Source organism: Haematobia irritans, chromosome 3, assembly GCF_050003625.1.
Source record: "Haematobia irritans isolate KBUSLIRL chromosome 3, ASM5000362v1, whole genome shotgun sequence".
In the NCBI taxonomy this organism is placed as follows: Eukaryota; Metazoa; Arthropoda; class Insecta; order Diptera; family Muscidae; genus Haematobia; species Haematobia irritans.
The window spans coordinates 1,128,669-1,143,918 of record NC_134399.1 but is presented as its reverse complement, the minus strand read 5'-3'; the positions used below and the strand labels follow the sequence as shown (position 1 = coordinate 1,143,918).

Below are 15,250 nucleotides of genomic sequence, written 5' to 3'. Positions count from 1 at the left end.
TGCAAAATTTCAACCAAACTCGGCCAAAAATCTGGCTTCTGGGGCCATATAAGTCCATATCGGGCGAAATATATATGGGAGCTATATCTAAATCTGAACCGATTTCAATCACATTTTGCACACTTGACTACACGACTAAGTGTTATGTTTGTACGAAATTTCAAGCAAATCGGTATAAAACTCTGGCTGCTGGGTCCATATTAGTGCATATCGGGCGAAAGATATATATGGGAGCTATATCTAAATCTGAACCGATTTATTCCAAAATCAATATGGTTCTATTCTGACCCAAATTAGGAACATGTGCCAATGCGATATGCACTTATATGGACCCAGAAGCCAGAGTTTTATCCCGATTAGCTTGAAATTTTGCACAAGGAGTACAATTGGTAGTATAGTCATGTGTGCCAAATTTGATTGAAATCGGTTCAGATTTAGATATAGCTTCCATATATATATTTCACCCGATATGGACTTATATGGCCCCAGAAGCCAGAGTTGTGGCCCAATTTGGTTGAAATTTTGCACTAGGAGTACAATTAGTAATATAGTCATGTGTGCCAAATTTGATTGAAATCGGTTCAGATTTAGATATATCTCCCATATATATCGTTCGCCCGATTTACACTCATATGACCACAGTGGCCAATCTTTTACTCCGATTTAATTGAAATTTTGCACAGGAAGTAGAATTAGCATTGTAGCTATGCGTGCCAAATTTGGTTGAAATCGGTTCAGATTTAGATATATCTCCCATATATAGCTTTCGCCCGATTTACACTCATATGACCACAGTGACCAATTTTTAACTCCGATTTAGTTGAAATTTTGCACAGGGAGTAAAATTGTAGCTATGCGTGCCAAATTTGGTTGAAATCGGTTCAGATTTAGATATAGATCCCATATATATGTTTTTCAGATTTCGACAAAAATGGTCAAAATACTAACATTTTCCTTGTAAAATCGCAACTGCTTAATCGAAAAATTGTGAAAATGACTCTAATTTTCCTAAACTTCTAATACATATATATCGAGCGAAAAATCATAAATAAACTTTTGCGAAGTTTCCTTAAAATTGTTTCAGATTTAAATGTTTCCCATATTTTTTTTACTAACATTGTGTTCCACGATGCGTATGTGTGCTATTACATTTTTTTATAGCGTATACGCATCGTAGTACTAATTTCCTAAAATTAGGACTGTTTTCTTTTAGTACTGGAGGAGCTATCCAGAACACCATTATACTGTTGGTCCAGGCATAGTACAAAGCTGAGAATCTACATCTAAAACGGCACAGTATCATAGTCATTTGACGATATATTTTTAATGTGGTTATTTTCAAATTGTAAACCTTCAGTTTTTTCTTGTTTGAAGCCCCCCATGAATGGCCTTCGTCCGTCAAAGGGCAAAACGCTAGTTGGGTGAGAATAGTATCTATTACGGTAACCCCAATTCCTAACAACCAATACCAAGCAGCCATTTCCATGTATACTCAAAGAAACAAACTAATGATATTTATTCATTTTTTTTAAGATTTCCCATAAATGAGCCATCCAAACAAACTTTTTGTTTTATTTTATTAACTTAGAAAACAGTTTAAAACCAATTACTATTAACCTTGAAAATTGTTTACAAAGTCTTCTAAAAAAAATATGGTACGCAAAATAAAAAGATCAAACAAAATTTAAATTCAAGTTCGTTACTTTTTTCTTTCTTTCTTTCTTTATCTTTTGCCATTTAACTTGGCCAAATTACTTGCTTTAAATAAACAATACAATGTCATGTTGGTGCTACCAATGATACTTCCTCTTTCATCCACTATCCATGCGATGGGTCCTGGGAGTGCTGGTTATGTGTGTGTGCGTGTTTTTGACATTTTCCGTCATTTTCGACATTTGGCGAAATTTTTTCCCGTTGTCACTGAGAGACGAGGGATATCCCCGGGGCGCCATATAATTTGGTTTAGTTATCTTTTGTTGTTGATGTTGTTCTTCCATTGTTGTTTATGACATTTTATGTAATTTTCGTATTTTCCATGACATAGCTGCTCTCTTTGCTTACATTTTGGTTAGATGGAAGAGTAGCATGTTTTCAGTGGATTTATATGAAGAGATTAGGGATGCCAATTGGGATGGGAATTTTATAAATGCAATTAAGGTATTGGCTGTTGAATGCAAAGGTCAGTTAATATAATTCTCTATTATATGGAAATCATGTCCAAAAAGTAATTGCCGATTACTCATATTCCAGTTATACTAAGGGGGCTTATTTTTTTAAATTGTATGCAAATGAAACGTAAGTTTCTACACAAAAAATTATGAGAAAATATAAAGGGTGATTTGTTAAGAGCTTGATAACTTTTTTTTAAAAAAAAACGCATAAAATTTGCAAAATCTAATCGGTTCTTTATTTGAAACGTTAGATTGGTCCATGACATTTACTTTTTGAAGATAATTTCATTTAAATGTTGACCGCGGCTGCGTCTTAGGTGGTCCATTCGGAAAGTCCAATTTTGGGCAACTTTTTCGAGCATTTCGGCCGGAATAGCCCGAATTTCTTCGGAAATGTTGTCTTCCAAAGCTGGAATAGTTGCTGGCTTATTTCTGTAGACTTTAGACTTGACGTAGCCCCACAAAAAATAGTCTAAAGGCGTCAAATCGCATGATCTTGGTGGCCAACTTACCGGTCCATTTCTTGAGATGAATTGTTCTCCGAAGTTTTCCCTCAAAATGGCCATAGAATCGCGAGCTGTGTGGCATGTAGCGCCATCTTGTTGAAACCACATGTCAACCAAGTTCAGTTCTTCCATTTTTGGCAACAAAAAGTTTGTTAGCATCGAACGATAGCGATCGCCATTCACCGTAACGTTGCGTCCAACAGCATCTTTGAAAAAATACGGTCCAATGATTCCACCAGCGTACAAACCACACCAAACAGTGCATTTTTCGGGATGCATGGGCAGTTCTTGAACGGCTTCTGGTTGCTCTTCACTCCAAATGCGGCAATTTTGCTTATTTACGTAGCCATTCAACCAGAAATGAGCCTCATCGCTGAACAAAATTTGTCGATAAAAAAGCGGATTTTCTGCCACTGATTTTGGTAATAAAATTCAATGATTTGCAAGCGTTGCTCGTTAGTAAGTCTATTCATGATGAAATGTCAAAGCATACTGAGCATCTTTCTCTTTGACACCATGTCTGAAATCCCACGTGATCTGTCAAATACTAATGCATGAAAATCCTAACCTCAAAAGAATCACCCTTTACATTTTTCAAGGAATTTGGAATGTTTTGCAATTGTGTTTTTAAAGTCACACAATTGCAGAAAAATTTTTCAAATCGTTTTCTCAAGCCAAAAAAATAATAAATAAATAAATAATAACATTTTTTTTTAATTAATACATTTTATATTTCTCCTATTATCATCCCTACTCTATGTTTGTTTTTACAGAATTACTTAAGTAAAATGGCTAAAATGAATGCAAATGGAATTAAAAATGCACATACACATGAATATGTATGAGGGGACCCCACTCTTTTCCAAACTGGCGCATAGTTTTTAGGGGCATACACAGGATAATGGGTTTACTTTAAGCGCTGGTTTACTTTTGCCAACGAAAATGGCTATACCATGATGATGATGATGGAATAAAGCGAATTTTTGAAAAATGGTAACTGCCACAGCCACCACATTTTAGCATCACCGAATAAGGACTTACGGAGAATTTTAAAGCACTTAAATTTAAATACAGTATGGAGCGTGTGGGTAATACCAGTTGAACACACTGTTTTTTGGGATAAATGGATTTGGATAACATTTGGCAATGACAACTAAGATAAATTTGTATCGAAGGATATTCATCCGATCCGGTTGAAATTTTGTAAGCGATGTAAGTATACTCCCTCTAACAACCATGTAAAAATTGGTCCTTATCGGTCCATAATTAGATATAGCTCCCATATAAACCGATCCCAGAATTGACTTTCAGAGTTTCTTTATAAAACAAATTTTATTCGATCTGGTTGAAATTTGGTACATGATATTACCATGGAGTTGGGCACTATGGTCATATGAGTCATATGAGTGTAAATCGTGCGAACGATATATATGGGAGCTATATCTAAATCTGAACCGATTTCAATAAAATTTGGCACACTTGACTACACTATTAATTGTACTCCTAGTGCAAAATTGCAACCAAATTGGGGTCTCTGGCTTCTGAGACCATATTAGTAGTCCATATCGGGCGAGTGATATATATGGAAGCTATATCTAAATCTGAACCGATTTCTTCCAAAATCAACAGGGTTCTATTCTGAGCCAAAACACATACTGGTGCCAAATTTTAAGTCGATTGGACTAAAACTGTGACCTAGACTTTGATTTCAAAAATGTGTTCACAGACAGACGGACATGGCTATATCGACTCAGGAGTCCACCCTGAGCGTTTTTGCCAAAGACACCATGTGTTTATCTCGTCTCCTTCTGGGTTTTGCAAACATATGCACTAACTTATAATACCCTGTTCCACAGTGTGGCGCAGGGTATAATTAGACTTATAGTATAATATAAAAATAAGATTAGAAGGAAAAGTAGCATTGGCTTCAGAGGCCATCAGCTAAAAATTTAAATTATTTTTATTATAAAAAAACTTAATTTTATATTTTTAATTTAATTTCATTTTTTTTCTCGACATAGTCATGCCTTCAAAATTTTATGAACAAAACGTGGTTAGAGAAATCAGTATCCCTCTAAGAATTTATAATAAAATATGAATATACAGCTTATAAAAATGTTGTGTTAAAAATTGTTAAAAAATTTTTAAGTCTTCCTTAAACTCATTCACCGGTGGAGGGCTATGAAGGAATAATGTAAACCTGAGGATATTTCGTAGCCCAAAAAAAAAATACTAGAGTTAAGGCCTTTATTACCCAACTATCACAAGGATATATGAGGTGAAGAGGTAAAAACAGAGTCCTTTCTCAGTTTGTCAGTTTTTCTATACGACAGACTATTAGGCACGTCGAAGCTTACGAAAATGCCTAGAATTATTGCCTCTAACCCTAGAAAATGGTGAAAATGTTGTCGTTTTCCATATTTCTTCTCTTCTTCACAGTTGCTGTTATTGTCCTCGTCGTAGTCATGCTAGTTTCTGTCAAGGACATTGAACATTCTTTGCGTGCATACGAAATTAAACTTAACCCATATATTGGGTTCCTTGCTGGCTTCATGGTTTGCCGGTTGATAGTTGGTTATGCCCTCCATGGGATGGGTGCAACCATACCTTCCTCATGCTAATGGTGGTCTATAGAGAATGTCACTTAGTTACTGGTGTATTTCTTGGGCAGCAGCAAGCAAAATGGAACTCAATTGTACCAAGACATGAAATGAAATCGAAAGAGAGAGAGAAAAGGTTCTGTACATGGCTTTTGCCATGTCTAGAAAAACGAAAAATAAAAATGCTTAACACGAAATCCCAGTGACACGTATTACCATAGTCTATTTTTCCTATAGCTTTTTCCATGGAACTGAACAAGTCCAGAATGTAATAGGAAAATTATATTGGAAAAAGAAAATTTTCAAGAGAGAAAAAAAAGACAACAACAAAATATTATAAGCATGAAAACAAGATTAACATTTCAAGTGCTATACAATTTTTAATATATCATTCACCATATGGTTTTGTGTTTGCAAAAGCATATGCTTTACTAAAATTATGGTAGACTAATATGAAGGTATTGAGGATTTCAGTATCAGATTAAATTTTCCTTTGTTAGACATTCAAGGAGTGACCTCTGTAGGTAGTCTACAAAGGAGTTATATCAAATTATGATTTGGATAAAATAATTATTTGTGGATAAATTAAATAAAATCAAAAATTAAGAAAATATAAGGACCGGCACATGCAAAATTTATATAAAATCGGATAAAAATGTTGTCTTAGAGCTACTCAAAAAGCAGGACTGATGTTGGCCAATGGCAGGTCTATTCTAGAACCTCAATAAATCATATAGGAGACCGGTTTATATGAAGAAATATCAGAAAATTAAGCAATAAGGCCCCAATCGAATTTTGAGCTGTCCCCAAAAAAAAAAAAAAAAAAAAAACATTGATAATTTCACAAAGATATCTTCATTATTGAAGATTGCAGCTTGACTATAACAGTCAGACAAAAGGTTGGATAGTACTATATAATTTTGGATTTTATAAGTTTGATTATATTGTCGGAAATATGCATCTATGGTAGATGGTATACGATATGGGCCTTTATTGGCATATCGTTTTGAGGAGCTCAGAAAAGCCAAAAGTCCTAGTTTTGGGACTAATTGAATAAAATGTAAAATGTCTAGTTCTTAAAAGAGATCGACAGAAATGAGTGATTAAAAAAAAAAACCAACCCACTTAAATCATTCAAGATATTTAATATAAAAGCAAAACAAAGAAATATCTACATTAAATTTTCAAAAAAAATTACGTACACCATAAATATTTCTACAAATTTTTTGTTGCATAGTGTAATAACTAAACCATGGTGATAAGAAACATTTGCTCCCATTGCCATTTACATTTAACTCTATGTCATTTATTTCTTTTCTTGGAAAAAGATTTAAATTACCTACATTTAATGAAGAGGGAAAATTATAGTCATAAAGAATGGAAGGATAACCATTAGGAAGGAGTGTTACATATTTCAAATGAACAGATTGAATTATTTCACGCTATGTATGAACCATGTTTATGGTCACATTAATACATTTCCGTTCTTACACGTGGCATTTGTTTGCCTTTTGTCTTTCGTAACCCTTGTCATAGCAAAATCCTTTTGTGGATTTGCCGCTATTTTCGCGAATGGTTTTTATCACAAGAAACTGTCGTCCTTAACATTGGCTGGCTTTGTTAGAGTTTTTTGTTTTTTTTCTCTTACTTTCTTGTATCAATAAAAAGGGGGTCTTTTGTGCAGTACAGGAAGTGGTTTTTCTTGGGAAACATTTTTGCTCGAAGTTGAACAAAAACCTATAATGTAAGCAATGTCATTAGGAAGAGGGCCTTTTTTGGATTAGACTACCTTGTGACAAGGACTGGCAACACGTGTTTAGTTTGGCCGGAATAATGAGACACTTGAAGGTCAATCAGTATTATCATTTTTATTGTATGCAAAAAAATAATAATAAATCAATTCATACAACTCATTCATTCTCTGATATTTTGCCCTTGACTGGACTATGTGACGTATGATTAGTATTAATTTATTGATGGACTATGTGACGTATGATTAGTATTAATTTATTGATGGATTTAGCAATACTAGAATAAATTTGCCAATTGTTAATAAATAATGGGAAAAATTCAAATTATTTTTTATAATAGGTTAGGTTAGGTTAGGTTAGGTTATGTGGCAGCCCGATGTATCAGGCTCACTTAGACTATTCAGTCCATTGTGGTACCACAGTGGTGAACTTTTTTTTATAATAGCGCCAGGTTTTAGGCAATTCACACAAATTTCCCACAACTCCTTACTTACAGAAAAAATTGGAAATCTCACGTGAAGCTTAATGCATTCTTCCAGTCTGTTATAAAGCTGTTTTTAATCCATAAAAAATTTCCTAATCCTTTTACAAATAAGTGAATTGTATATGTATAAAATCTTGAGGAGGATTACATTAATTTTCCTTCCATTCTTTTCCATTTTATTCCCCCAACTGATTTATTTCCTCAAATTTTCATTTCCTTTAAAATGTTTTAAATTTAATTTCGATTACAAAAAATCATTCAATTAAATCGTTACTTAAGCTTTATTGATAGCCCTCGATACTGGACTATGTGACTTATGCGTACTATTAATTTTCTTATTTTTGTGGAAAATATCAATTCTTCTTTTCCATTTTATTCCCCCAACTGATTTATTTCCTCAAATTTTCATTTACTTTAAAATGTTTTAAAGTAAATTCTGATTACAAAAAATCATTCAGTTAAATCATTACATAAGTTTTATTGACAGCCCTCGATACTGGACTATGTGACGTATGAGTACTATTAATTTTCTTATTTTTGTGGAAAATATCAATTCTTAACGAAATTTGCCAAAGCCAATCACTTTTTCAATAAAATTAAATACAGTGAAACCTCTTTGAAATGGACACTCACGGTCGCCAAAGTTTGTCCACATTTGGGAGGTATCCATTTTTGAGAAGTGTCCGGTTTTCAGATTGTCCACGATTGATAGGTCTCATTGTAATATATTTAAATTCTAATAAAGGAAAAAGATATTTCGGTTTAATTTACAATTAAGACAAATTTTCAACTATTTTATAAAAATTAAGCGGAACTAAAGCCCTTTTGCAACTTCTGTAATGCGGTAATTTTTTGGGGAAGTCTTAAAATTCACAAATTCTGTATTTAAACTTTATGCCTAACAAAGAGCTGAGGATGATTTACATTTTAGTTCACTTTGGAATGCTTTAAATGTAACCCTTTTTTGTCATTTAGATTTTATCCCAAAAACGTAATAATTCCAGACAATTAATACATTCATTGATACTTAATTAAAGGCATATGTGACTGTACTATGTGACGTATGATTATTATTAATTTTCTTATATTTTTAATAAATTTAGATTATATTTGCAATTCCTAAAAAAAATTTATAATATCTAACGCTTTATTAGCTTATTACATTCTTATAAAGACATTTTAATTTCAATAATGGCTAATTTTATTAGGGTTTGTTTTAGAATTAAAACCAATTTCCACCAATTATAAAAATTAATTTTGGAAAATGTTTGCAAGGATGAAATAAAACTTAAGCTTCTTAAACATTTTGAGACTTCCCCAATCCCCCAATCCAAGTATGTAAATTTTATATTTAACAAAAAGCTGTGGAGGATTAAATTAATTTTCATTTTGATGTAACAACTCATTTGCAATTTTTCCCTTTGAATTGTTTCCTCGAATTTTAATTCATTTTGAAATGCTTTAAATAAAAACGTTAGTCATGTCTCTGATATTAATAACACTTTAACCTAAGTATGCATTCCCTTGAGAGACCGGGGAATTACTTCAATGCATACATAATAAGGCTAAATGCTAGCACTCAACCTAAACGAAATGAATTACGACATTCCATTCGCCAACGTAGAAAAAAACTCCAGGGTCATATTAATTTCACACCCAAAAAAACACAGCAATAAATGCTCACAGCCATTGTTAACGCTAAATGCAAAATCGCCTTAATTTGAATACGTTTTTATTTTATTTTACGTCTGGCAACACTGTATCGGATATTTAGATAAGAATTAGTTACTAATCGTCTAAATATATTTATTTGATGTCTTATTTTATTTATCGAAATTTTGCAAAGTAATTGTCAAGTAGCGTCCCTTGGTATTCGCCATTTTTACAGTGTCAGTCCATAGTTGTACGTTGGCCAATGCGCCGTGATCTGGAGATAGATTTATAGTCCGAATATTTGCAAAATACATCTAGTGGTTTCCATACCAAAAAGAATTTTAATATATATAATACACTTTGCCGTAATAAATCAAGCCTTTTGTTAAGCTGGTGTGTTTTATTCAAAATCCCCGTGGAAGCTGCTAGACCTGGCCGATTGCCTTCTTAACATTTTAAAATTCTTTTTGTATAATATATCATCTCCACCTGACTCACCTATAGCGCCAAATAAATTGCCAACCTCACAGTAAGTACTATGGATTCATACATTTCAAAGGGTCAAAACAAAAATGGTAATATCTGCCCAGTGTGTGCTAATCCCCCTGACACAAACATGGTCTCATGTATAAAATGCAATAGACTTTGTCATAAAAATTGCCTTATAACTGCTGATAAAACGAGCCATACTTGCCGTCAGTGTTCATTAGTTAGGCCATCGTCCCCAGCTCCTAGTGGCAGAAGTCATAGTTCTACCCGATCTCATCAATCCCAGTCACGAAGTATACAACTACAGCTACAGAGGCTCGAAGAAGAGCGAAATCTCAATTTGGAGTTTATAAGTAAAAAGTATAGCCTCCTTGAAGAAGCTGAAACCCATAATGATAGCAATTCGATTCGGTCACAATCAGTTCAAAATTGGGTAAACAGATTACCTCACGATCAACAGTCTGAAATAGCGCAAGAACAAGAAACGGCCCAAGAACCTACTAACATTCAATCACATGACCAGATAACCTATTTGGCCGATGAAACTTCATATTTTGATGTACCTCTTCAAACATGTCAAAACACAGCAAGCCAAATCAACATGCCACCCTCAGATCAAAATACAACAACCAATGTTAGTGCAAACTCTGTATTACAATACTCCAGCAATAGCGCTCATTCACCCGTAGATAACAATGTGGATACGACTGTCGCAAATAACACCACGGGTAGTGGAACAACGCACCAATCTACTGCACCCCAAGTGCCAAATGCCGTAAATGAACAACAAAACCATTCTTACCAAAATAGTGTTCCTCCACCTCCAGTTGTCGGTACCACTGTACCTGTAATGCATTCACCAAATCCACAAACATTTATTTATCAAGCGCCTATTTCGTCAACAATGCACGTACCATCAAATCATTTTTACAATACATCACTAGAGCCTTATAACAACACTTATTATTTACAACAAAGCAGCGTAAATGCGCGACAATCGATTCCAAAGGAATTGCCGATATTTTCTGGTCATCCCGAAGACTGGCCTTTGTTTATTTCTACCTTCGAATGGTCCACAGCAACTTGCTGCTTTTCTGATGCTGAGAATTTGATTCGATTGCAAAAATCATTGAAAGGTGATGCACTACATAGTGTCCAACATTTGCTAATTCATCCTTCCAATGTACCCGGTGTCATAGACGTGCTAAGAATGTTGTATGGTCAACCTGAAAAAATATTAAATGCAATAAGAAATAGAATAAATTCGTCTCCAAAAGTAGAGGAGAATAATTTGCAAACACTTACCTCATTTGCTATCAATGTTCGTAGTCTTCTTGCCACCATTAAAGCAAGCAACTTACCAAATGAACTGAACAATTCTTTTTTACTTCAGCAATTATTGCACAAACTCCCACCGTCGTATCAAATGCAATGGGCGACTCTCAAGCAACAGCTAATTGCCCAAAACAAAAAACAAAATTTGGAAGAGTTTGACAGTTGGTTGTTTAGCATTGGAATGACTGCCAGCACATTATCACTGGAATCCACCACTGTGAAGCAGAGTAATGGAAAAAATAGCAGCAGCGCTGCCAACGACAAACCCACCACAAGCAAGAGAGCTTTTGTTTACTCTCATAGTGATGATCGCCAGTGTGTTGTATGTAGCAAGAACAATTGTAGAAGTTTAGGTAACTGCTCAAAATACCAATCGTTGAATCGTGGTGAAAAATGGAATGTTGTGAGAGCACATAAATTATGTAAATATTGTTTGGGTTTGCATAAAGGAGAATGTAGAAGAAAGAAAAAATGTGGTGAAGAGAATTGCGAGTATTATCACCATTCTTCCTTACATCGTTACTCAGAACAACCAACACAAAATACGAATAAAGAAACGTCAAACCATAATCAAAACAAAGTAAATATTGTAAGCGAAGAAGCAATGAATAACTCACATAATAGTTTTGTGGCAAATATTTTATTTAAAATAATACCTATTAAAATATACGGTAACAATAAGAGCATTGAAACATTTGCCTTTATTGACGAAGGCTCGTCCATTAGTTTATTGGATAAATCAGTGGCAAGTGAATTACAATTGAATGGTATGGCGAGTCCCCTTTGTCTGCGGTGGACAGGAGGTATGCAAAGAAAAGAAAATAATTCAAAGAAATTGACCATCGAAATTGCAGGTTCTAACAAGAGCCGTGTTACTTTGGATGTCAGTACAGTGGATTCATTGAATTTACCCAGGCAGTCGTTGGATTACAAATTTCTAAGCCAACGTTATCGACACCTAAGAAATCTACCTGTACCAAGCTATGTGGATGCTGAACCAAAGTTGCTTATTGGGCTCAATCATTTAAATTTGGGAATTTCTAAAAAGACACGAGAGGGAAATCCCAATGAACCAGTGGCTGTACGCACAGAACTTGGATGGCTTATATATGGCGTAACAGATGGATCCGTGAACACAAGTAAGCATTTCAATTTCCATATTTGTGATTGTACTGCAAGAGACAGCAAATTAGATGAGCTTGTAAAAAGTTTCTATACACTTGAGAGCATTGGTATTTGTACACTGGATCCGCTCAAATCTGAAGATGAAAATCGAGCGCTAAGTTTGTTAAATAAATTTATAAAACATAAAGCGGATGGGCATTATGAGGTCCCATTATTGTGGAAATTTGAATCTTTTAATTTACCAGACAGTTTTGATATGGCATTAAGAAGGCTAAAATGCCTGGAAAATAAATTGTTGCAAAATTCTGAATTGCTTCAAATATTTCGAGATACGATTTCTAAATATATATCTAAAGGATACATTCGCAAATTAGATGTGGTAGATGGGCGACAGGTTGATTCTAGGATTTGGTATCTTCCCATTTTTGCTGTCTTTAACAAAAATAAGCCCAGCAAGTTGCGTGTAGTGTGGGATGCTGCCGCAAAAGTAGGAGAACATTCGCTAAATTCATTTCTATTAAAAGGCCCGGATATGTTGGCTTCATTGCCATCTATTCTTTTTAAGTTCCGGCAGAAAAAGGTAGCTGTGTGCGGGGATATCGAAGAGATGTTCCATCAAATACACATTAGGCCAGAGGATCGCAATGTGCAACGCTTCCTTTGGAGAGACTGCAATCGAGAAAAATCGCCTGATGTGTATGTGATGGACGTCATGATATTTGGAGCTTCATGTGCTCCAAGTATATCCCAGTTTGTAAAAAATTTCAATGCGGATAAGTTTGTGGAAAAATATCCAATAGCTGTAAAAGCAATTAAAGAAAATCATTACGTAGATGATTTATTGGATTCTGTGGCTACGGATGAAGAAGCGTTGCAATTAATAAACGACGTTACATATGTGCATAGTCAAGGTGGTTTCAATATTAGAAACTGGGTATCTAATAGCGAATTGGTTAGAAACACGTATTCGAATCATATTGTCCATAGCGCTAAATGCATCAATGACAAGGACGAAGATAATAAAGTAGAAAAGGTTCTTGGTGTATTCTGGGAGCAGTACGAGGACGTAATCACATTTAAAATTTCGCCATGGCTTATGAATAGCGAGTTATTTATGAATCAAAGAGTTCCAACAAAGCGTGAAGTTCTTAGACTGGTCATGTCCATCTACGACCCCCTTGGTCTAATAGGACATATAACAATGTACGTAAAGATTTTAATGCAAGAAGTCTGGCGTTCAAAAATTGGGTGGGATGAACCCATTCCTACGCCATTATTGATAAAATGGGCCCAGTGGTTGCAAATTTTGCCTAGTATACAAAACATTAAAATAGAAAGGTGTTATCTGAAATGTTTAAAGAATTATGATGGTGTTGAGCTCCAACTCCACACTTTCGTGGATGCCAGCAAAGATGCGTACGCAGCTGTATGTTATTTTCGATTAAAACAAAATGAACACATTATTTGCTCATTGATATCCGCTAAAAGCAGAGTTGCGCCCATGAAAATTACATCTGTTCCTAGACTAGAACTTATGGCAGCGTTGATAGGAGCACGATTATCCAAATTTATTTGTGATAATCATGAAATAGTTATTTCGAAGAAATATTTTTGGAGCGATTCCCAGACGGTGCTCAGCTGGATTAACTCTGATCATCGGAAGTATAACCAGTTTGTTGCATTCCGCATCACAGAAATTTTGGAAATTACATCAGCTAGCGACTGGAATTGGGTTTGCAGCAGTGACAACGTAGCCGATGATGCCACGAAATGGGCGAAGATTCCCACGTTTTTGAGTACTAGCCGATGGTTTAGTGGCCCGGAATTTATTCACAGACCTGAAGAACTGTGGCCCGTAGTTAAAAATATTTCTAGCGACACAGACGAAGAGCGTATACGTCATATACATCACATATCTAAACGGGAAGCTATCTACGATGAATTGCGGTTTTCCAAATGGAATCGTCTCTTGAGGGCTGTTGGATATGTGTATAAATTTATTGCAGTATGTCGCAAGACTACATATCGATATGAAGGATTATCTCATGACGATTTAGCTAAGGCTGAGATTCAAATATATAAACAGGTTCAATCAGAATATTACTCTACGGAAATTTCGGCATTGGGTTCAAGTTGTCCAGTTTCAAAATCAAGTGAGATATATGCAAAATCACCCTATTTGGATAATGGCGTATTGCGAGTCGAAGGTAGAATAGACTTGGCTAATGTTACAACAGAGCAAAAACGCCCGATAATATTACCGAGAAACAGCTATACTACTAAACTTATTATTATGCATTACCATGAACACTACCATCATTTGAATAATGAAACTGTCGTAAACGAAATACGACAGAAGTACTCTATTTCAAAACTTCGTGCTACTGTTAAATCTGTTGTACGTTGTTGCCAATTATGTAAAATATCAAAGGTGATTCCTAAAAATCCTCAGATGGGAAGATTACCCCATGCTCGTGTAGCAGCTTACACTGCCCCATTTTCGTATACAGGGCTAGACTTTTTCGGACCCATTCTGGTAACCGTAAACAGACATAAAGAAAAACGCTATGGCTGTTTATTTACGTGTCTTACGATAAGGGCAGTTCATATCGAAGTGGCACACTCTTTGACAACAAGTTCTTGTATTTTGGCGATTCGAAACTTTATGGCTCGGAGAGGAACACCTCGCGAATTTTACAGCGATAACGGCACTAATTTCATAGGAGCTGAAAGGGAGTTGCGTGAGGCTATTTCGGAAGTTGACAAGAACGAGTTGATCAAAGCATTTACAACTGCCAACACTAAATGGATTTTCAATCCTCCTGCTTCACCCCACATGGGAGGCGCTTGGGAGCGGTTAGTCCGCTCGGTAAAAGTGGTTTTATACAAAATTATGCCATCCCGATATCCTACAGATGAACTTCTTTTAAGCATGTTAATGGAAGTGGAGAATGTTATTAATTCGAGGCCGCTTACGTATGTTCCGGTAGATGAAGATACAGAAGAAGCTTTAACCCCGAATCATTTTCTCACTGGAAGTTCTAATGGGCTTAAACCTATGTCTACACTAGACGACAGCGGAGTTTTATTGAAGCGAAATTGGTTAATTTCTCAACAATATGGCAACATATTTTGG

General features: G+C 35.1%; 1 protein-coding gene and 1 long non-coding RNA gene across 6 annotated transcripts in view; one reads left to right on the top strand and one right to left on the bottom strand.

The window, feature by feature from the left end:
* The window catches only part of eag (potassium voltage-gated channel protein ether a go-go), a 204,109-nt gene that overhangs the window by 101,983 nt on the left and 86,876 nt on the right, over nucleotides 1-15,250 (bottom strand). The gene's annotated exons all lie outside the window — the stretch shown is intronic.
* The window catches only part of LOC142228622 (uncharacterized), a 288,986-nt gene that overhangs the window by 269,961 nt on the left and 3,775 nt on the right, over nucleotides 1-15,250 (top strand). Inside the window, exon 5 of the long non-coding RNA XR_012720223.1 lies at nucleotides 3,451-3,889. This is a non-coding gene — a long non-coding RNA (uncharacterized LOC142228622). The remainder of the gene's footprint in view (nucleotides 1-3,450; nucleotides 3,890-15,250) is intronic.